General features: G+C 24.2%; 1 long non-coding RNA gene across 3 annotated transcripts; it reads right to left on the reverse strand.

Annotated features, from left to right (window-relative positions):
* Positions 1-21: 21 nt before the first annotated feature.
* On the reverse strand, positions 22-12,847 carry LOC111612663. Of its 3 annotated transcripts, none has more exons than XR_002754650.1 (3): positions 12,695-12,847; positions 311-442; positions 22-108 (listed from the first exon to the last, which is right to left on the reverse strand). It is a non-coding gene; the product is annotated as an uncharacterized LOC111612663 (long non-coding RNA). The 3 variants fall into 3 exon arrangements; XR_002754652.1 differs by lacking the exon at positions 12,695-12,847 and adding an exon at positions 6,336-7,290; XR_002754651.1 differs by lacking the exon at positions 12,695-12,847 and adding an exon at positions 6,039-6,296.
* Between the last annotated feature and the right edge of the window lie 10,753 nt (positions 12,848-23,600).

The following is a 23,600-nucleotide window of genomic DNA, read 5'->3' on the forward strand; positions in this document are numbered from 1 at the left end:
TTTAAGAATAAACTTTAGTACTTTAGTAGTAGCATCTCCATTTAGATGATGGAATTCGGAAGGGACAGATTCGTTTCTCATATCTGATGGACGGTGACTTCTGAGTAACTAAATGAAAAAGAAAAAGAAAATTAAAGCTCAATTGCTTAAATATATTTTTATGTAATTTAAATTAATTTTTCACTTAATATAAATAAACGTTAGAATTTTTTTCCGATTAGTTCTATTATATCTTACAGTTTGGGGAAGAAGCAAATGAAATTGTTTAAAATAGAGAAAAGAAATTATTTTTCATTCCGCTTGCACTTACCCCACGTTTAGTACACTTGAGGAATGCTGTAAAAATGCCATCATGCGACCTATAAGTTCTTGGTGTCCCCATTCTTTGCAACTCTGCATTCAGTTGCAAAACTCAGGACGCATATGCGTTTGGTGTTAGTTCCTACAAGAGAGAAATGAAACAAGATCACCCAAGGACATTACTTGCTGCAGCTGTGTTACCATCAACCACTTGCCCCACCACTGCCTTCAATTTTATTTTTCTTTTTTTGTTAACTCTCCTAGACTAGTGCCTCATCATTCACAGACATAAACATGCAGAAACTAAAGAAAGAAAAATAAAAAGGTTATAATCCTACAGACTTTTTAGTTTAAATCCCGAAAGATCGCAGAAAATTAGCAATTTTTTTTTATTTTAATCTGTAGCAACCCGTTTTGTCGAAGAGTCACTTGAAAAGTAACCTTATAGAACAGAGTCCACTAAAGAGCGATATCAGTGAAGTAGTAGGCGTTTGAAAAAGTAAAGGGATAAAACTTATGTAGGCTAGGACACGACACGATCTAAAGAGAATGATTAATCGGCTCGATCACCTAAAAATGCCTTAATCCGCCTTAATTAGAAGGTCCGAGTGAATTTTATATCTTGTAACTGAAGTGCTCCAAATTGTGCCACAAGCGAGCAAAGAACACGCTTAGTGATAAACATCACATCATAAACAATAAAGAGTTCAACTTATTCAAAATAATTCAATAAAAGAATTTCCATTCTATTAAACTAATCCTCACAACAATAGAATTAATAGAGATGATCGTTAATAACCTATAATATAATCGATGAGGTCAAAGATCGTATTAAAACGTGACTCGGCATTCCGCTTTACTCTACTTAGACTGCTTTGCACGAGGTCACACTATTACAGTCCCACATTTTGTTCCTGTTTTTAATGGAAGGACATTATTCTGTGGGCGTTTAGGGGGGGTGTCTGTCCGGGCATTTGGCCTGAAAAATTCTATATTCGTAAAGCGAAGTGAATTTTATCCGACTACGCTTTTTCTAATATAGAACGAAATTTTTCCTTTCGGTTTGTAGTATTTAATGTCTCAAAAAAGCTGAATTTTCATTGCATTTCCTTCCGGCATTTTAATTAATTATATTTTTCACACTTTTATTGATTTTAATGTATATTTCCTTCCTTAAATCAATTTTACTCATGCGTGCAAACTTTGTCATCTTGACCAGAAAAAAATCTTTTCATTCAAAGAATTTGTTTAGAAATATTTATCTTACATTTTCTACACTTATAGAACTGTTTATTATTATAATAAACTCGATTAAGATTATAGAAGAACAATCATAAATATAATAACTTGGCTGTGGCAGAAGTAACCCAATTGTCTACTGATCCGTTCGATTGCCTCCGAGAGATATCCATTGAATTAGTTTTTAATGCAAGGACGTTGCATAAAAAAACAATCTTCGATCAGTAGAAAAAAGTCAAAAGAAACAAATAATAGGCCTCGATATTATCGTAATAAAATCTATATTGTTATAAAACTAGAGATTGCTGTACGAGCCGTGACAGTTTGCTTTTATTTATGGAACACTTTCACGAACAATGCTTCCTAAATTGACTTATCAATTGCATTGTTTTAGTAGAAACATAGTAATTTTACATAATTTCCATTTTTATAACAAAATCCGAGGAAGTACCTAATAAATTATACAGTTAAATATCTTACAAAAAAACAGTTGAATTGAGTTGGAGCTAACTGGCGCCGGATATTTGTCATTTATAATCGAATAATATTTTTAAAAAATAATAATTTAATGATGAAAAATGACTTGAATATGTTGAACAATTTCTTTTATATTTTGTTCTGGTAATTCTAATGTTTTCTGAAGACGTTAAGCTTTGCAAATTGGCTATAATTCTGAAAGCTCGATAGAAATTGTATTATTTTTTAGATTAGAAGAAAACCTCTAACGCAGTTTAAAACCGAAAAAATTCGTAGATTTGCAGGAAAAATCGGGATCATTCGAGCATTTCCTTACCTCATAGCTATGTTTACGCATCGTAGTAGTTTTTATTCTATTTGTGTCAGTTCCAAACATGTACAATATTAAAAAACCATAAGGATTTAAATGTTTCTTCATGGCCGGAGGTTTAAATATAAATATTAGTTATTAAGATGCGGATTTATTAATATTTTATTTATTCTAAAATTGATATCCTAAAGGTTTTTGTCCCGGAGAAACAATTTTAAAATGTGTTTAGAGATGGAATTAGTGGGAAGAGGAAAACCTCCCACCATAATTGCTCTGCGTGCCACATAAAGATTTTCGCAAAATGCAATCTAACCGCAGTTAGTGATGAAACTTGAAATGCATAGTTAAGAAATGAGAACAAAATAATAAAGGATATTTTTTTCTCAGAACTTAAAAGCATTTTTAGTTCAACAACGATTATCTGGCATAATTTCAGTTCCTAAGAGAAGATAGTAACAAAGATAGGGAAGAAGATCAAGAAGCTTACAAGACTATTTTAGTTACAACGAAGAAACTAATTATCTCGATAAATCTTCCTTCTAAATCAATCGTACATTATTACTTATAAATTTAAGAATGATTTAATTATTTATAAATTTATTGATCATCATTTTTTTTAATATTTTCATCAGAATATCATAATAAATTAATGAAGACAGAGTTAACTTGATAATGATGTATTGTTGTTTATAAAATTAATTCGAAGTTAATAATAGAGTTTATATATTTTAATTTGATAAATCACATTAGTTATAATGATTTAATAATGATATAATAAAGAATTTATTGTTGTTTTTAATGATAAACTGAATGAACAAAGTCTCGTTTGAAAGGTATTAAAGGATATAAACATAGAGGAAAGTCATAAAACCATTATTTCTAATAATGATTTTGGAAATTGTATTTAAATATACTTTACTATCCTATTAACAAATAATATAAATTTAAAAACCATTATTCTTTTTTAAATAAGCAAGGGAAAAATCTTGAAATATTCGAAGAAACTATGTATTTTTAATGATATAAATCAATATTGTATTTCGAAAAATGTGGAATTTAAGTTGAAAACATTAATTTTACAATATAAACAATATTTTATGTTTATAATTATATATACTATGCTATTAATTTCATACATATATTTTTCTATACGCTTATAATTAATTTGGTATTCTGTCTGAGAGCATTTACAGAAAATAATTAATTTTATTATTGCTATTATTTATATTAAAAATCAATGAATTAATATTTATTCTTTATATCAATTATTAAGTGACCTTTTATGACTTAAAAGAAGGAAGCTATTAATTCTTCATCAATATCAAAATTAAAATCAGGTAAATTAAGAGAGTATATGGAAGAATTGTGTTATAATCGTTTATTTTAATTATAAACCATTTATAATTAAGAAAAAAAATTATTTAATGAATTACTGTAATTCTTTACATTGTTTTATTCTAACGAAACAATTTGTGGAGTTTAACTTATTGCTTTAATAAAACGTTCAAATAAATCAAAGTTTATTCAAATCAAATCAAAGATCTCTCGTAAATTTATGATATAAATGAGTAAAACAATTGAAAAGTTTACTATTTATTTTTTTTATATGTTAATGTAAATTAAGTTCTTAATATCTATCTAAACATAATCAATATTTATAGATTAGATCGATAAGAAAAATTTTCAACTGTACCATTCTGATACAAAATCGCATACAAGAAATAGAAAAAGTATTCTTGCACTTAAAATATATTTTGAGAATTTATGCTTGTAATTCTAACAGATTCAGGGATAAATCTGTATTGATTGATAAGCTAAGCTTCTCTGGGAAACCAGAATCTATCCTGCGCCCTCAGAAATTTTCGGGTGGTCTGTCCCAGGACTCCATTTCCTCCCATCCAGCCTATTGTGGTCCTAGACGAACCCACGATTAGTATGATTAAAAAAATTCTCTTTAATGCTCCCATAGGATAGAAAGAGTCAAATTAAAAAAAAAGCACACACAAATATTAAGCGATGTTATTTATTAATACTGCATTTTTGCTATTTTATTTTATATATTCTTAATTAACTCTCTCAATAATCGATAAAAGATGATTTATTCACATTAAAATATGTTTTAATTAAATAAATGATAAATGAAACATCGTTATTTATTTGCAAATTTTTCTATATTTTCTCGATGAATGTATAATTAAGAAAATATAGAAATTTTTCATTATTTTCCTTAGTTTAAAAAAGTTGAATCACAATAGTTCTAAGTAAAAATGAAATCATAATCTTTAATGATTCTAATAAAGAAAAATTGTAATAATTTGTTTCTTTTCTTATAATTTAATGACTAAATCTGTGAATAATTAATTATAAACAGGTTTAAAGAGACATATTTTTGAATTAAAGAAGCGATTTTCATTTTAGCGTATGCAAATTAAACAAATATATATATTTTTTTTAGAATTTTAAATCGATTGTTTACGTATATATTTTTATTATTAAAGAATTAGTAAACGTGTAAAGTAAATATTCAGTAATTTTCATTACATAATTCTCACGATAACGATAAAAATTGAGGAGATAAACAACAATAAGTTACGCTTTTTGAATAATATTTTTTTTTTTTTAAAGGCGAGCGTGAAATTTGTTATTCCAAAGCATAAAGAAGGGCGGTGACATCACTTGCATCAGAATATATTTTCTTCTTATCTTCATTCGCAGTATTCGGGGGTTATACAATAATTGATCACGTAATAAAGTTATAATTTTGTTTTTGGAAAAAGCTAACGAGAGAGAGATGAATGAAAAATCGGGAATTATTCTTAATGACCAACAGGTGTAACCGAGCGGGACGGAGAAGAGAATTAATCTTCGTTCTACGTTAACAGGTGTTGTCGAAATCGCTATTTACCATTCGTCTAGTATTTTCATTTAATAATTATGCATAGGTAAGTTCGGGTCAGAGACGTGACCGAAGTTCGGAGACATCTCTGGCAGCGGGCTCGGGTCAGGAAGAGGCAAAAGGGAAAGATAAGATCGCTTTAAATAGAACCACTTCTATATAAACTCGTGACCCTGTCCCTACCGGCGTAGGCGACACCCAAATCCGTGGGAATGCGACCAGACAGACTCGTACCTCTCTAATTGTTTTGTTTTAAGTCTACGGTCGGTTCTTCTACTCGTTTGAAGAGGAAGCAGGGCGAGATGCCCTTCCCCAAAAGGAAACTGTTTTCTAATTCTAGAAACTTAAGCCATCTGGAACTTAAAATGTAAAAGAAAATCCAATTTCTTTTATATTCTAAGATCCAGATGGTTTAGAATGTAAAATTCTAAGAGAAATGAATTCTCTCTCTTATTTTCTACTCATAACTTGATCAGAATATTTTATGCATTTGCTTTACAAATTTAGAATTATTCAAGCATATAATTTAGTTCCGTGTGTCATTTGGTGCAGAAACTTTAGTCTTTTATAATAGTTCAACGTTTATTTTAATTTAGTAGCCAGCATATTTATTATATCGCTCCTATCACGTTGAAAACCGTTATCGAAATGTGTACTTAATGGAGTTCCGATAATACGGAAATTAAGTTCGGAAATCAGTATTAAAATTGTATTCTGGTAGAAAGATCCTAAATTTCTTAAGGGGAAAATAATAAATACTGAAGTTTAAATGGAATTGATGCTTAATTAGAAACGTCAAATGAAAAATCAACTTACTTTAAATGCAGAACAACGACGCTTCTAACTCGAGTAGAAATTTAATGAAGTGGATTAAACAATTTATCTTATCGGAGTATAAAGTATTTAATGCATTTTATACGATAGAGATTACGTCTATGACGAATTCTTTGATAAGTGATATTGGTTACTAAATATTCCGTTATAAATATAACAAAAAGTAGAAATATGTTCGTCTTTAATTACTTTTTGATACTTTAGAACATCCTAACTGCAATGTTAATATTCCCCCCGTGAAAACAAGTTTTAAAAAGACTAAACGACGAAGAAACTCACCTTATGCGGATATGCCACTCGATCGGTGCAGCCTTTAAATCGAAAGCGACACCGATTGTACTTTTCTAGTTGCTAGTTTTGTTCAATGAACTTCACGCTTATTAAAGTCCAAAGATTTAGACTCTGGTCGACTTAGAAACAACACGAAACACTTTATCTCAGCGCGGGATGATGTTTTTAAACGCCTTATATCTTTACGTAGAGTAATCTTCGACAGAGTTATGTGTGGGCCCAGCTCGGCATTTGTAAAGGTAAACCGCTTCCTAGTTATAGAGCGTGAGAAAGGAGGATGCAGATCGTGTTCTCGACACCTTCCGCACTAAAGAGTCAAATCAAAAAAGGTGCTACAACAATTATTCAATTTAGAGTAGTAAAGCGAAGAGAAGGGGTGGTCCCGAGTATTTTCTTTTATCATTTGAACATGAAAAAGAATTATTGTGGCTTTATGATACGTTGTGACATACGAAACCGGTTGTAAGACAGAATATGTATTCCAAGGTATACAGGTGGATTACGGAGGTGTTTAAAGATAGCTAGACATGTGGGAATTCTTGCTAGTGATAATCTTTACCAGTCGAAAAAGATATGCATAAGTCTCAGATTACAAAACTTATATACAATAATCACGAACTATTTAGATACTGTAACATAGGATGTTAGATAATCCATTCGCCTTCGACATCTTCGAGTTCTGAATAAAGCGTGTAATCCACGAATATTTTAAGATTATGTTGATTTATCGAAACATTTATACTGTAAAAAAGTATATTTTTATATCCTTTACATGTTTTATACGCTGGTTCTGAATTTTTTACAAAGTCTCCAAGTATTAATGAATTCAGAACACTTATCGTCTCTAAAATTTTAGTAAGCCTGTTTCTTTAGTTTAAAACATTTCAACTAGATGCAAATTAGTTTCATTGAGAAGATTTCAACATATAAAAGGTTTTTCAATCAAAAACAATAGAAAAGTATCGAATACAATAATAAAACAAACCGTTAAAGGTGCCAGAAGGCGTGATTTAAGGTGCAAACAAAGATTAAGAACGAGAAAGGCGAAGGCGTCGTTCGTCCTACAAATAAACGATTTTTATCTACTTCATGAGACGGTCACGTGTATGAGATAAGACTAATTGGCACGAAGTTCCGAAATGCTGGGATGCGGTTTTTCTTTAATTAAGCCGATGCGACGGCGCGGCTTCTCCACACCCAGACGGGTAGATCCTCACTCTCACCTGCTCGTGTGGGCGGAAAAAATGCCTCTCGGGGTTACATGCCAAAAACGTTGACCCGTCCGTTTAGATCCGACATGATTCATCTGGTTTGGTTTCGACGTGGGTTTTGCTTCCAGAATTATTCATGAGAAAAAAAAGAAGATTGTATTCGAAATTCTTCCATTCCAAGGTATTCGAAAGAAAATTCATGTCTTCTCTCAAAGTTCTAGACATAATTTATTATGACATATGACTTGTATGGTTTTAAATCACGCAGGAATGGAATTTTTATTACTCACAAGTCAATGGAAATATGACTTACTGGAAACAGAGTTTAGGTTTTTGTGGTAAAAAAAATCAATGAAATCTTCTCGATTTTCTTATTTCTGGATATTTCAGGACTTTTATAGAAAAGAGTTTTTAGAAATTATTAAGAAGTATTCATAATTAATTAATTGTGTTCGAATCTGTTTTCGTTTTACGAATTTCATGCTCATCCTTTATGTTACATTTCAATGAGTAGCCACAAAACTATTGGCTTTGTCGGGGAGATAATACGCACATTCAGTAAAGAAGCGTGTGATGCGCCTCTTATCGTGTTTAGGATGGATAAAGGTTGTTGACACGAGGTCGATGCTGCCTTCTGCACTTACATGCTACACTAGGCATATCGCCTCGGTATTTTATCTACCAATAATAACGATAAAAGTTACCATAACGATGTTAGAAAGAAAAATTAGAGCCGTATCTACGTGTATTAACGAAATTAACTTTTGAATTCTTAATTAGAGGAAATTATGCAACTCGAAAGCCTTTCGATAAGACCATACATTTCACTTTTGTCCTTTTCTCCTCATTACGTGACGTAATTTGTTTTCTCGGGATTTGAACTCGGCCTCTTCCTGTAGTCCTTACGATCCATTATCCCTTTCTAGTGGACACTATCAGCAATTATGATCAATTTTTTTACAACCAGCCTCGTAAATTCGCGTTTATAATCCATTTACTGCCTTATTGTCGAGAGAATTGGGAAGTGGCATCACCCGGGGCTTTTTATTTCTTTCGTCGTGTACTAGCATGTCATTGATAACAGGCAATGAAAGAATGAATCTTACCCTTCTATCTTCTCATCTCTACTTAATTATCAAAAGAAGAATAGGAGGTATCGACGTTATTTGTATATGGTACATTTCTAGTTTGTTTAAAGATCTTAATTAAAGTGAAGTCGCGATACTTTACGATGATAAAATTTTCGTGGCATCCAATTAATCTATGAGAACATTTTTTAGTTCGGTTTTTAGTGTAATACTTTTTATATTATAATTTGGGAGTTTAATACTCGTTATTGAGAATTTTTTTTGGATAATAATGATCGATTCGATATCAGATATATAGTTTTTATGCCTCTGCAATCCACAATAGAGATAGGCTAATTGTTATTCTGCTGGCATATATCAGGTCTTAAGTACTTTAGAAATGATTTTATTGGTATTAGATATCATTACAACAAATGTATAGAATAAAATTACGTTTTATATAAAAAGATTAATACGTTTTTATTCTTTAATTGTAGTAAAATTACAATCAACTAGTACAAAATCGTAGCTACATAATCTATGTATGAGTCAGTTCTTTTTTTGTGTGTAAATTTTATCTTATTTTTCAAATTCATTCGAAAGATAAAAATCAGTTCTGTATATAGAGGTTATTGAGCTTAAACTATCATACTTATTTCTACAATATTTACGAATTTCAACAAATAGTTCTATTGAACCTAATGCTAATGAGATGATTAAGCTCGTAAAGTATCATCCATCAGATAATCTCTTCCTCATCTTTCACGCTTCGGAATTCATTTGAACATTAACTTGGTAAAAATAAAATTTATTAAAGATTATCTAATCTCTTTTGTCATTTAATATTTATAGTAAGTGAGTGATTTTACTTTATGATAAAACTTTATTGGACTAGCAACATCGTGCGACTCGCAATGTTTATGCAATTCCATTCTGAATGGATCCCACCGAACAGGAATTTTTGTTGCTACAACAGCGTAATTATCAATCGTATTTAAATTACATAATTAAAGTCAGCAATGCAGAAGACAGGAATAATTATTTTTATAAAAACAGATATAAACTTTCTTAAATGAAATCCAAGAGCAAAAAATTAGAAAAAACAAGAACACGGTCGCTTTGGTCGAGGTATGCAAAACATCAAACTCACCTGAATACAGATAGGGGGTGTTTCCGGAAGAGACGATAGTAATCGAGCGAAAGGGATAGAGTTTTCGATAAAAACGAATGGAATCAATAATATAACTAAGGAACCGTTATATTTTCCTGTAGGCGATGTATTCACTGTGACTAATACTATCAGTCGAGCGAAAAGGGATCAACGACACCTTCATTCTTAAGCATACATTGCATAATTCGCATATTAAAAGTTAATGTAGTTATACTACTCAACATGACACATTTTACTACAATTTTTTACGGCTTTATACAACGAGCCTTTACCTTTTTCTACGTTGAAAGCGATTGGTGGAAGTACATTGTAAATTGGGTGATTTTTTTTTCTGTTGTAAATTAATCAATTTGTATTAAAATGAATGTATGATATGCTAATTATAATTGCTAAAAGCTTTAGTAGCCTTAAATATTTATATGAAGCGTGAAATTATACATAAAATCGAATTGAGTCTACGAGAAAACCATTTCGGACAGTTAACGAGCGATAAAATAGTTAAATATGTAACAAATTGGTGTCAGGAAGAGATTAATGCTAGAGTTAAAAAAAAAAGAAAAGATGTGAGTTTTTAATTTTAGAATCAAGTTTCCGATTTTCCTTCTTCGAATGAAGTCTTTACACAAAGAGTTGTACTGTACATAAAAGCTTAATAATAAAGCATACTTTGTGTGGTATTTTTCGACTTTTCTATTTGCCTTTTAAAATGGAGAAATAAAAAATTCAGGGTCGTAAAAAGTTAAGTAAATTTAAATGACGTATAATAAAAGAATAAAGAGATATGACTCAATATAGTAACTTGAACATTAGTCATTTGAGTAAACACTAAAAAAATAACCTGTTATGAGTAAGGTTTGAATCTATACTTTATGAATTTTAAATCGGTATTTCCTGAATATAAATTGTAATTTATAGATAAGTTTAGAATATTTTTAGATTTATATTTAAAATTCTTTCGAAAAGTTGTAACAATGTATTTAATTATCATGACACACTTTATGGAATTGAGTCTTACTTTTCTATAATTAAAAAAAAAAGACTCAATGATAAGCTTAAAAATCCAGAATTTTGTAATTGTTAAGTAATTAATTTTTGTTAAAAATGTTTATTTTATTTTTATATTTTAATAAATATTTAAACTTCAATTCGTATGAAATCAACGCTAAATACATTTAAACTATTAATTACAAACATTAGATTAGAAATTTTAATTTAAACTTATAAAATTTGACCAAGAAACATTTAATATATCAAACTTTAAAGACGTCACGATACTAATTATTAATTTATATTTTCTCTAGCTTAATGTAAATTTAATAGTTCTATCTATTGTGCTTGACTTAATTTACAAGACTACACCTTTAATAGATCCTAATTTAAAAGGTAGAACATAATTGAAGTGGATACTATAGCTATATGTTCTATGTTTAATAACTGTAGATTTGTAACTTGTCTTACGAGATATTAACTTAGGTTTAAATGGCTTATCTACGAATTTATCATTTCGTTTATATTTATATTAATCGTAATGGAATGGTGCCACAGAGAGCATAAAATTGTTTGACGAATAGATTAATTCGAAATTAAAATGCACCGGGGGTCTTTACACACGAGTTTTGGCACAATTGGGTCGTATGGGTCACGAGCCCAGTGTTGTGAGACCCTATTGATATGTCATATCGGACATTTGCATAACTTGTTCTCTTTCCCGTTACATCGCGTTCCATTCCTTCTTTGTTTTTATTCGGAGGTTAAGGTTGTTGGAGTTTTTCCTCCATTGTTAACCCCGAAAAATTAATTATAGAAATGAATAATTTGTTATTCGACTTCGTTCCGAAGACTCGATCGAATTTGAATTTTGTGCCGAATACCCAATTGAAAGATTAATAAATTCAGTTTTCCTAGTTTAATTGGCTTACTATACAGAGGAAACTTTGTCAGAACTCACTCTAAACTCTGATAGATATCCTCAGAAGTTTTTAGAAGTGTCAATCTTTTATTCTTGATATATATAATTTCGTTAATTCAGCATAGAAATCTAATTAAAATTAACTCTATTGGATGCAGGGTGTGAAGTAATATATATTACAGAATAGGAAGGAAAAGTTCACAGTCCTTAAAAATAGGTGAGGATGTTATTAATGGCACAGGCCGCTTACCTTACAGTTTTTTGGTGGAAACAAAGGCGATAATTGCCCTCGAATGTTAAGTTTAATTGTGTGCGAGTTAATGAGAAGGGGGACAATCTTTTTGGCCCTCATTCGAAAACAGAATGCTTCGCCCAAATTAAAAGTAGGCTACTAACCTTAAACCTAAATATATTTAAGTTATAGGCGATTACTCTGTTCTGTCGCGATATTAACCTAAGTATTATATAATTTAATATTATATCAGTTTCTAAAAAACCTATTTTGTTATATTTAATTCAAAATGTATACTTTATTAATCAAGAAAAAGGTTATAAGTATTAAGTTAATGAGACGTTTAAGTAGGGGATGAACTCTGCAATTCGACAATGTTAATAAAGTTTTATAGAGAAAATGATAAAATTAATAGATAAGTAAGGTTATAAAAGCAAAAAGTTCCCAAAACTAATTAAGAAGCAGCGATGATTATATTTTAATTCATTGCAGATAAAGTAAATCTTGTATTAAATGGCGACTCGTAGTTACAGCTGATAACTTACATTTAAACTTTTAGTACCTTATCTACGATGTTATTCGTCAAATATTAAGTTACCGATATCATAAAGCGATTGTCATAAGTAGTAATCGAATACTTGTTCTTAAGTGTTACGTTTTGTAAGGCACGTTTCCACCATAAGACGTAGGTGTGTCTCTATACGTTCTATCCACCCTTATTAACAGCAAAACGTGTAAAACTTTCAACGGCACTTACCTCCATGTCTACAAATTTTTAAAAAAAGTATCCACACTCGAATATTCCTCAGAAGGCGAAGACGTTGGAAGCCAGATCCAGCGCCACTGTGCACCTTTACGCCATCTTAAGTCGCAACAGGTAGAAGCGGCCAGACCTGTTCTGGCAACTGTTACGCCGAGGGACAGTCTTGGTCTCACTCCGTCGACCTGTTGGCCCCTTACTGATTCGAGAGTGACGTAACAACCTACAGATCACGCTCGAGACTCGACAGGAAACTATTTTCGTGTGAGAGTGCGAGTTTTTTAAGATTCTCTTTAAATTAATTTCCAGGGTGTTTTTGGGAAAGAACTCGTAGAAACAAAGGAAAAAAAATAAGTGTTTAATTGAAAGAACGTGTAATGGAATATTCTTATTAAAAAAAGGAGCTAAAATGGAAAATAAAAATTAACTTTATTTTCATCATTTACAGAATACTTTTACTTTATTCGATTTTATTTTTGGCAGATGTTAATATAGTGAAATGAGAGTGCCCCAGAACATCTGTCTACCTTATCCGGGTAAAGTATCTCTCGTAGATCTTGGGTCTAAGTAGTTAGGGAGGGCCAAGTGTAGGAATACTAGATTAAAGATACAGCAACGTTGCTAGAATGATTAAAAAAAAAAAACCATATAGGGTTATGCAAACATCAAAATTTAGTTTACTTTTCTTCAGAATGTGGGAGTATGTTAAGCGACAATTCCATTTACCACCCAATTCCATTATCGAAATGATAAAGTCACGCCAGGAGCCTTCCTCGTGATAAAAATATAGGAGGAAGAGGAAAATGTAGTCGTGATCGATGCGAGATTTGAAAGAGTTAAAATCAACACCATTGGAGAATTATATGGGCTTTATCTAACATCTAAATTGTGTTTGTTAACAAAAAAGCTACCGTCGGGTCTTCTTCTTTCAAGAGAAATTTCGTTTACCAGATTCTTTTATAAAATGATTTATTTATAAATTTTCTTTTCGCATAATTATGATAGAATATAATTTGGAAGTTTTTAAGATTCTTTCGAGCATGAATAAATAATTAAAGAGGTTAATAGAAACTGGAGCGAGTCTGTTCCCATTTAAATTTTAATCAAGAATGGTAATACTAGTCACAAGAATTTAGCTCGTTCTACTTTTTATTCATCACTCGTCCAAGCCAAATGAATGGAGAAAGTGTCCTCCGTTTATGAATTAAGCTTAGAGAATAATTTAACTTGTAAACTTGTAAAAAAAAGAAAGGAAAAAAAATATGTCGACGCTTTAGTGGTGAGTGGTCGACCTTGGATAACCTTCGAACTGCCAGAAGGTTTTCACCTTATCCTAATGGTAGAAATTGACTTAAAGTGTAAGCTGATGTCGAAAATTGATTCGGAATTTAAGAATTGAATAGAGTTTCTTCAATTTATTTATTTATTTATTTTTTTTAATTTTAAAAAGTTGTCTAAATGAGACAAGGTATGAAGCATTTTAGAATGCTTCGCATTGTTTCGTCTCAAGTGCTAGAAAGACAGTTAAAAAAGTTATATATATTGTTCTTTGCCGCTTAATTAGTGTCTAGCTGTCAGTGTAATATTTTTAATTTTTTTTTTATTTTTATATTTTTGCTGAATAGTTTGCACATCACGAACAATAAACACAGAACAAAAATCTATCTCGAATATATTTTGAGACCTCATTAAAATATTTATATAAAATTTTATAATATTTTTATTTATAATTCTCAGAGTTAAAGCCGGATTTAATTACTAAATTTACTTCTCAGTATTTATATTTAAATTCGATTTTTTTTTTTTTTTTTTAATTTTTAGGTGGAGAATTCTGTGGTGAGAACATTTATATACTCATTTATGCATTCAACCAGCATACACGTTATTAAAGAAAAAATATTCCACTTTTTCCTCTTTGGTGTAATGCTGTGCTGCAGAGTGAAGAAAATTTGACAAGATGGAAAATTTAACAGAGACGTGGAAGATTTTTTCTTTACGAACTGATGCCCATCGCTGATCACACGTGCACATGGCTAACCTTCCACTTTCTCTTCCTTCATCAAAGGAGTTTTTCTTCTGAATTAAACGTGATTATCACATTTTAAAGCAATATATCTTGGTCCATCTTCTAACTAAAACTCAAAATATATATCTTAGACATATCATAAGTAGGAACAGGATACTTTATATGATTTATTTAGTCTAAATTACACTATAATATATAAATATATTTAAGACAATAGAGTTCTATTTATAAAAAAAAATGGGGAAAAGATATAAATCCTTATTGGTCTAAATATGTTAAGTTCAAAGACCAATAAGTGAAGTGTAAGGTCTAAGTTGTTCTTTATTCTATATAAAAATATTGAAATAATATATTTTAATATAAAATTAAAAAAAAATTGTTTAACTAGTTTTATTTACTTAAAAAAATGTAAGTAGATTTTTATGCTAATGAGATTTTTTTAATGGAAATTACGGAATTAGCTTGTATATATATATTGGTTATATATATTTGTAATATTTATTAATATAAAAATAGAAACAATATAAGAATAGGGAAAGAAAAAGAGTTAAAATATACCAAGTTAACCTATAAAACGGATAAAAATAAATAATGTTAAGTATATATAAATTTTATCGAAATATAAATGGTTAAACAAAAGAACAATTCTGTTTTAAAATATAATATAGAGTGGATAGACGAGAGAACACATAAAAATGTTATAAAATAGAGAAATGTATATAGAAAAAAGGAGGTTGTACGCTTATAAAATACGCACCGGGGGCGAGCGAACATCTGCAGATTAAAAAAAATCCCCCCAAAGCAATTTATAAAGTGACGAGAAGCGAAAAATCGGATATTTGTAAAATTCAGATGAGACGATAAATTCGTGAGTAAGAATAGAGATAGGAACAACGTCTCGGCTATTATGGTTGATGAATTCAAAATTCAGATTGCCATCTATTTGCTAAAATAAATGGCTTCAAATTGTTCTTTTCTGCCCTAAGTTATATTTATCTCACGATTGGAATTAAGAAATAATTTTGACACGTTTTATTGATTTATCAAAAATCTGTTCTTTCCCGTTTTACTTCTATTTTTAGTCAATTTTGTGAGGAAGAAAACACATTCTATTGTTTTCTAAATCATTTTTCTTTATATATATATATATCACGCTCGAGACTCGACAGGAAACTATTNAAAAAAAAAAAAAAAAAAAAAAAAAAAAAAAAAAAAAAAAAAAAAAAAAAAAAAAAAAAAAAAAAAAAAAAAAAAAAAAAAAAAAAAAAAAAAAAAAAAAAAAAAAAAAAAAAAAAAAAAAAAAAAAAAAAAAAAAAAAAAAAAAAAAAAAAAAAAAAAAAAAAAAAAAAAAAAAAAAAAAAAAAAAAAAAAAAAAAAAAAAAAAAAAAAAAAAAAAAAAAAAAAAAAAAAAAAAAAAAAAAAAAAAAAAAAAAAAAAAAAAAAAAAAAAAAAAAAAAAAAAAAAAAAAAAAAAAAAAAAAAAAAAAAAAAAAAAAAAAAAAAAAAAAAAAAAAAAAAAAAAAAAAAAAAAAAAAAAAAAAAAAAAAAAAAAAAAAAAAAAAAAAAAAAAAAAAAAAAAAAAAAAAAAAAAAAAAAAAAAAAAAAAAAAAAAAAAAAAAAAAAAAAAAAAAAAAAAAAAAAAAAAAAAAAAAAAAAAAAAAAAAAAAAAAAAAAAAAAAAAAAAAAAAAAAAAAAAAAAAAAAAAAAAAAAAAAAAAAAAAAAAAAAAAAAAAAAAAAAAAAAAAAAAAAAAAAAAAAAAAAAAAAAAAAAAAAAAAAAAAAAAAAAAAAAAAAAAAAAAAAAAAAAAAAAAAAAAAAAAAAAAAAAAAAAAAAAAAAAAAAAAAAAAAAAAAAAAAAAAAAAAAAAAAAAAAAAAAAAAAAAAAAAAAAAAAAAAAAAAAAAAAAAAAAAAAAAAAAAAAAAAAAAAAAAAAAAAAAAAAAAAAAAAAAAAAAAAAAAAAAAAAAAAAAAAAAAAAAAAAAAAAAAAAAAAAAAAAAAAAAAAAAAAAAAAAAAAAAAAAAAAAAAAAAAAAAAAAAAAAAAAAAAAAAAAAAAAAAAAAAAAAAAAAAAAAAAAAAAAAAAAAAAAAAAAAAAAAAAAAAAAAAAAAAAAAAAAAAAAAAAAAAAAAAAAAAAAAAAAAAAAAAAAAAAAAAAAAAAAAAAAAAAAAAAAAAAAAAAAAAAAAAAAAAAAAAAAAAAAAAAAAAAAAAAAAAAAAAAAAAAAAAAAAAAAAAAAAAAAAAAAAAAAAAAAAAAAAAAAAAAAAAAAAAAAAAAAAAAAAAAAAAAAAAAAAAAAAAAAAAAAAAAAAAAAAAAAAAAAAAAAAAAAAAAAAAAAAAAAAAAAAAAAAAAAAAAAAAAAAAAAAAAAAAAAAAAAAAAAAAAAAAAAAAAAAAAAAAAAAAAAAAAAAAAAAAAAAAAAAAAAAAAAAAAAAAAAAAAAAAAAAAAAAAAAAAAAAAAAAAAAAAAAAAAAAAAAAAAAAAAAAAAAAAAAAAAAAAAAAAAAAAAAAAAAAAAAAAAAAAAAAAAAAAAAAAAAAAAAAAAAAAAAAAAAAAAAAAAAAAAAAAAAAAAAAAAAAAAAAAAAAAAAAAAAAAAAAAAAAAAAAAAAAAAAAAAAAAAAAAAAAAAAAAAAAAAAAAAAAAAAAAAAAAAAAAAAAAAAAAAAAAAAAAAAAAAAAAAAAAAAAAAAAAAAAAAAAAAAAAAAAAAAAAAAAAAAAAAAAAAAAAAAAAAAAAAAAAAAAAAAAAAAAAAAAAAAAAAAAAAAAAAAAAAAAAAAAAAAAAAAAAAAAAAAAAAAAAAAAAAAAAAAAAAAAAAAAAAAAAAAAAAAAAAAAAAAAAAAAAAAAAAAAAAAAAAAAAAAAAAAAAAAAAAAAAAAAAAAAAAAAAAAAAAAAAAAAAAAAAAAAAAAAAAAAAAAAAAAAAAAAAAAAAAAAAAAAAAAAAAAAAAAAAAAAAAAAAAAAAAAAAAAAAAAAAAAAAAAAAAAAAAAAAAAAAAAAAAAAAAAAAAAAAAAAAAAAAAAAAAAAAAAAAAAAAAAAAAAAAAAAAAAAAAAAAAAAAAAAAAAAAAAAAAAAAAAAAAAAAAAAAAAAAAAAAAAAAAAAAAAAAAAAAAAAAAAAAAAAAAAAAAAAAAAAAAAAAAAAAAAAAAAAAAAAAAAAAAAAAAAAAAAAAAAAAAAAAAAAAAAAAAAAAAAAAAAAAAAAAAAAAAAAAAAAAAAAAAAAAAAAAAAAAAAAAAAAAAAAAAAAAAAAAAAAAAAAAAAAAAAAAAAAAAAAAAAAAAAAAAAAAAAAAAAAAAAAAAAAAAAAAAAAAAAAAAAAAAAAAAAAAAAAAAAAAAAAAAAAAAAAAAAAAAAAAAAAAAAAAAAAAAAAAAAAAAAAAAAAAAAAAAAAAAAAAAAAAAAAAAAAAAAAAAAAAAAAAAAAAAAAAAAAAAAAAAAAAAAAAAAAAAAAAAAAAAAAAAAAAAAAAAAAAAAAAAAAAAAAAAAAAAAAAAAAAAAAAAAAAAAAAAAAAAAAAAAAAAAAAAAAAAAAAAAAAAAAAAAAAAAAAAAAAAAAAAAAAAAAAAAAAAAAAAAAAAAAAAAAAAAAAAAAAAAAAAAAAAAAAAAAAAAAAAAAAAAAAAAAAAAAAAAAAAAAAAAAAAAAAAAAAAAAAAAAAAAAAAAAAAAAAAAAAAAAAAAAAAAAAAAAAAAAAAAAAAAAAAAAAAAAAAAAAAAAAAAAAAAAAAAAAAAAAAAAAAAAAAAAAAAAAAAAAAAAAAAAAAAAAAAAAAAAAAAAAAAAAAAAAAAAAAAAAAAAAAAAAAAAAAAAAAAAAAAAAAAAAAAAAAAAAAAAAAAAAAAAAAAAAAAAAAAAAAAAAAAAAAAAAAAAAAAAAAAAAAAAAAAAAAAAAAAAAAAAAAAAAAAAAAAAAAAAAAAAAAAAAAAAAAAAAAAAAAAAAAAAAAAAAAAAAAAAAAAAAAAAAAAAAAAAAAAAAAAAAAAAAAAAAAAAAAAAAAAAAAAAAAAAAAAAAAAAAAAAAAAAAAAAAAAAAAAAAAAAAAAAAAAAAAAAAAAAAAAAAAAAAAAAAAAAAAAAAAAAAAAAAAAAAAAAAAAAAAAAAAAAAAAAAAAAAAAAAAAAAAAAAAAAAAAAAAAAAAAAAAAAAAAAAAAAAAAAAAAAAAAAAAAAAAAAAAAAAAAAAAAAAAAAAAAAAAAAAAAAAAAAAAAAAAAAAAAAAAAAAAAAAAAAAAAAAAAAAAAAAAAAAAAAAAAAAAAAAAAAAAAAAAAAAAAAAAAAAAAAAAAAAAAAAAAAAAAAAAAAAAAAAAAAAAAAAAAAAAAAAAAAAAAAAAAAAAAAAAAAAAAAAAAAAAAAAAAAAAAAAAAAAAAAAAAAAAAAAAAAAAAAAAAAAAAAAAAAAAAAAAAAAAAAAAAAAAAAAAAAAAAAAAAAAAAAAAAAAAAAAAAAAAAAAAAAAAAAAAAAAAAAAAAAAAAAAAAAAAAAAAAAAAAAAAAAAAAAAAAAAAAAAAAAAAAAAAAAAAAAAAAAAAAAAAAAAAAAAAAAAAAAAAAAAAAAAAAAAAAAAAAAAAAAAAAAAAAAAAAAAAAAAAAAAAAAAAAAAAAAAAAAAAAAAAAAAAAAAAAAAAAAAAAAAAAAAAAAAAAAAAAAAAAAAAAAAAAAAAAAAAAAAAAAAAAAAAAAAAAAAAAAAAAAAAAAAAAAAAAAAAAAAAAAAAAAAAAAAAAAAAAAAAAAAAAAAAAAAAAAAAAAAAAAAAAAAAAAAAAAAAAAAAAAAAAAAAAAAAAAAAAAAAAAAAAAAAAAAAAAAAAAAAAAAAAAAAAAAAAAAAAAAAAAAAAAAAAAAAAAAAAAAAAAAAAAAAAAAAAAAAAAAAAAAAAAAAAAAAAAAAAAAAAAAAAAAAAAAAAAAAAAAAAAAAAAAAAAAAAAAAAAAAAAAAAAAAAAAAAAAAAAAAAAAAAAAAAAAAAAAAAAAAAAAAAAAAAAAAAAAAAAAAAAAAAAAAAAAAAAAAAAAAAAAAAAAAAAAAAAAAAAAAAAAAAAAAAAAAAAAAAAAAAAAAAAAAAAAAAAAAAAAAAAAAAAAAAAAAAAAAAAAAAAAAAAAAAAAAAAAAAAAAAAAAAAAAAAAAAAAAAAAAAAAAAAAAAAAAAAAAAAAAAAAAAAAAAAAAAAAAAAAAAAAAAAAAAAAAAAAAAAAAAAAAAAAAAAAAAAAAAAAAAAAAAAAAAAAAAAAAAAAAAAAAAAAAAAAAAAAAAAAAAAAAAAAAAAAAAAAAAAAAAAAAAAAAAAAAAAAAAAAAAAAAAAAAAAAAAAAAAAAAAAAAAAAAAAAAAAAAAAAAAAAAAAAAAAAAAAAAAAAAAAAAAAAAAAAAAAAAAAAAAAAAAAAAAAAAAAAAAAAAAAAAAAAAAAAAAAAAAAAAAAAAAAAAAAAAAAAAAAAAAAAAAAAAAAAAAAAAAAAAAAAAAAAAAAAAAAAAAAAAAAAAAAAAAAAAAAAAAAAAAAAAAAAAAAAAAAAAAAAAAAAAAAAAAAAAAAAAAAAAAAAAAAAAAAAAAAAAAAAAAAAAAAAAAAAAAAAAAAAAAAAAAAAAAAAAAAAAAAAAAAAAAAAAAAAAAAAAAAAAAAAAAAATTGTGTAATTAACAGAAAGTATAAATTATTTAATTCTTTCCATCTTTTGAGTATTTCCATTTTTTTTCCCCTTTAATTTTTGGTTGTTTTCGCTTCGTAGACATTAAGAAGACCCCTTTTCTTTATACTCATCGTGGGTTCGGCCCGACCCCAAATGGGGGAGACCAGGTAGTGAGGAAGGGGACCCGACATATCCGTGCCTTACCATCTAAAAACATTCCTGGAGTGGTTGACCCGGATATACGCCAGGCTCACGTAGTAGGCTCACCAATAAGAGAGCATCAATGTAATATTGACACTCTTATTGGTTATCAGATTCGATTTGGTCACAAGTTGCTTCCTTATATGAGCTCCCATATATAATTATTTATAAAAATATACAGCCTATATATATCTTATAAACATTATTATATGAGTTATTATTGTGTCTTTATATTGAGGATAGTGTATAGCCTTTAACATGCAACTATCTCATGTCAATAAAACAAATATATTGTCTACATAATAGAAATCATGCTTTAAACTGAAAAAAATGATTTTAAATATGCATAACTTTTATTTAAATAAATATATTTGTATGTAACATTTTATAATTTTTATTCGATTTTAATTAACATTTTAATGTGTAGATTAATAATTAAATGAGTTCTATTCATTTGTTAACATACGCACAGTGACTTTTTGATCATTCTGTGTATTTAAATTATATTTAAATTATAAACTGTACAATATATAATTAAAATTAATATTATTTTACATTCTTGAAACACATACTTGAAACTTAAGCAATAAGTTTGAATAAAGAGAGTAGCACAGAAGTCAGTTAATAATTGTCTTATTCAAATATTTTATTACTTACAAACTTCACAAAAATTATTGAAATGAGATTCTCGAGATACATAAATTATAACGTTTTGATCAGGGCCGTCGAGAGCTTTTATGGGGCCCAGGGATAGAGCGAGCCCCTTTAGCTACCTTTTACTTTCTCTGCTGTTATATGTAACAGATGGAAAGTATGGCGATCGATCGGTCAAAAAATGACTCCCCAAGATTTTTACATTTTTGAACTGAAGACATCTTGAAACGTCGAGAAATTCAAAAAAAATTCGGAGGTAATTTCTGTATGTATTGATGTTTATGTGTGGGGAGCACGATTTTGTTCATCCTGTTTGAAGCTAATAACTCCTGTGCTTTTTGTCAAAAATTTATGAAATTTTGCAGAGAGGTTTGTGTATTATGGGGATTGATGCTAATAAATTTTGGTGGTTAAAAGTCGAGGGGGTTAGGAGATAATGGGGATCGTATGTATCTCTAGTAGAATCTGACTTAGTGACAATTTTGCTCGTTTTTAGTACTTACAATTTTTTATAAAACCTATCCCTACCCTCAATATTAAGCTTTTTGCCATTTTATAATAGTTAAGAAAATCATATTTTATTTTAAAAAAATCTTTTATAACAGATGACGCCACCAAAATTTTAAATGTTGCCGGGAAAGTTGAGCAACTCGTTGCTGGTTTATTTTTTCAACAAATGGAATGCGTAGGTTTTTTTAAATATTATTATTATTAATAAAAAGCAGTCTTAAAGATTTTATTTTCTGTTAATAAAAATAGCATTAATTTTATGGTGTATGAACCAGTATATATTGTCTGGAAGCGGGGAAAAATCCCTAGCATACTCTCTCCACGGTCCTGGTTTTGATACACTTTCAGAAATTGCTGATTCTCTTGCAAAAATTGCTGAATTGCGTTCCAAAAACACAGATTATTTTTTGGCCGTCTTGCATTTCGAGAACATAAAANAAACCTTATTAAGTACACACAGACATAATTCTTATAAATATATTTTTATAAGAAAATTGCCTTTAAAGTTTATTGACCGTGAGTATTGTAAATTAAAAACAGTTTCCTGAAGGTTTTTCCCTCAGTAGATATGTTTTCAATGAGGATCTTTCCGGATGGAAATCAAAAAATGTATAAAGTTATGAATTCCAACAGGTTTCTCATCGACAATGTCTTTAATTACTCGTTTTTTAAGCATCTATTGTTACTCGTTTATAAAGAATATCTATTTGCATGAGTGAATGCGGTAGTCGAATAAGATTTTCTAACTTCTTCATCGAAAACTACAGCAAAACGTTAGTTCTAAGAGAAAATATTCGTCACGGATGATCGTTATAAAAGAATATTTTCTGCCCTACTTATTCTATCATATGGAAATTTATATTATTAATTTATATAACTTAATTTGTTCCGTCAAGCAAAAGTAAATTTGCTTTAGAAATGCTAAACTCGGAACTAATCGCTAAGATAAATATAAAAGATATTATCGATATTAAATATATCTCAACCGTAAAGTTTAACATTTATACACGATTATTTAATTTTTTAAATTAATTTTTTTAAATTTACAAAAGCTTATAAGCTACATTTTTTTTCTTTTGTTAATAAAAAAAATGTAAGTTTTTACAGTTAATTTCAATTAAATTTCCAAATGATTAGTTTAGATTGTTGCATTTTGCTTCACAGTTTTGTAATTGCAACAGTTTATGCAAATTAAATATGGTAGAGGGATTTCTTTCGTGAACGATATTAACCTTATTTATCCTATTTAACCTCATTTAGAGAATAACACACCCTGAATATAAACATCTTAAGGCGCTAATGTGTAAGAAAAAAATTAATGAATCAAGTGTTCAAGTGTTTAGTTAGCCTATTTTTATATTGCGGGAGGAAATATTTCTGCGGTTTAACGCCATTTTTTTTTAATATTTTTTTTACTTAGCTATGTGTCACGTTTCAGTGTTTTTTCCCCTGTTTTTTAATAAATTGCTAGTGGAAAATCATTATCCATAATTTGTTTGAATGTAAATTATGCTATTATTACGATGAAACGAGATTTTAGTTTAATTTATTGCTTAAAATTCCAAGTTAGAAATGTGTTTAGTGGCTTAAAAAGTTGATTCCATATTCAAGAAAGCATTTTATAATGATTTTTGTTATTTTGTAACTAACAATAAATTAAAATTATTGTTTTAATTAATTTATTTAAATTTTAATAATTTAAATTTTCAGCTGATTTGTTGCATAATTTTTTAAAATTACGTTACAAAAAAAATCAGTTAGCCAATTGGCCTAATTACTCTTTTTTAATAGAAGAATATGCGTTTAAAAAATTCTCTCTCGTTATTGTAGTGATGCTTAGCTCAAAAATTATGTAAATAATAATTTATAGAAAATTTAAGCTTACTTTTTACTTTTCTTTTATATA

Source organism: Centruroides sculpturatus, unplaced genomic scaffold (genome assembly GCF_000671375.1).
Source record: "Centruroides sculpturatus isolate CEXI.00-Female unplaced genomic scaffold, Cexi_2.0 scaffold1492, whole genome shotgun sequence".
In the NCBI taxonomy this organism is placed as follows: Eukaryota; Metazoa; Arthropoda; class Arachnida; order Scorpiones; family Buthidae; genus Centruroides; species Centruroides sculpturatus.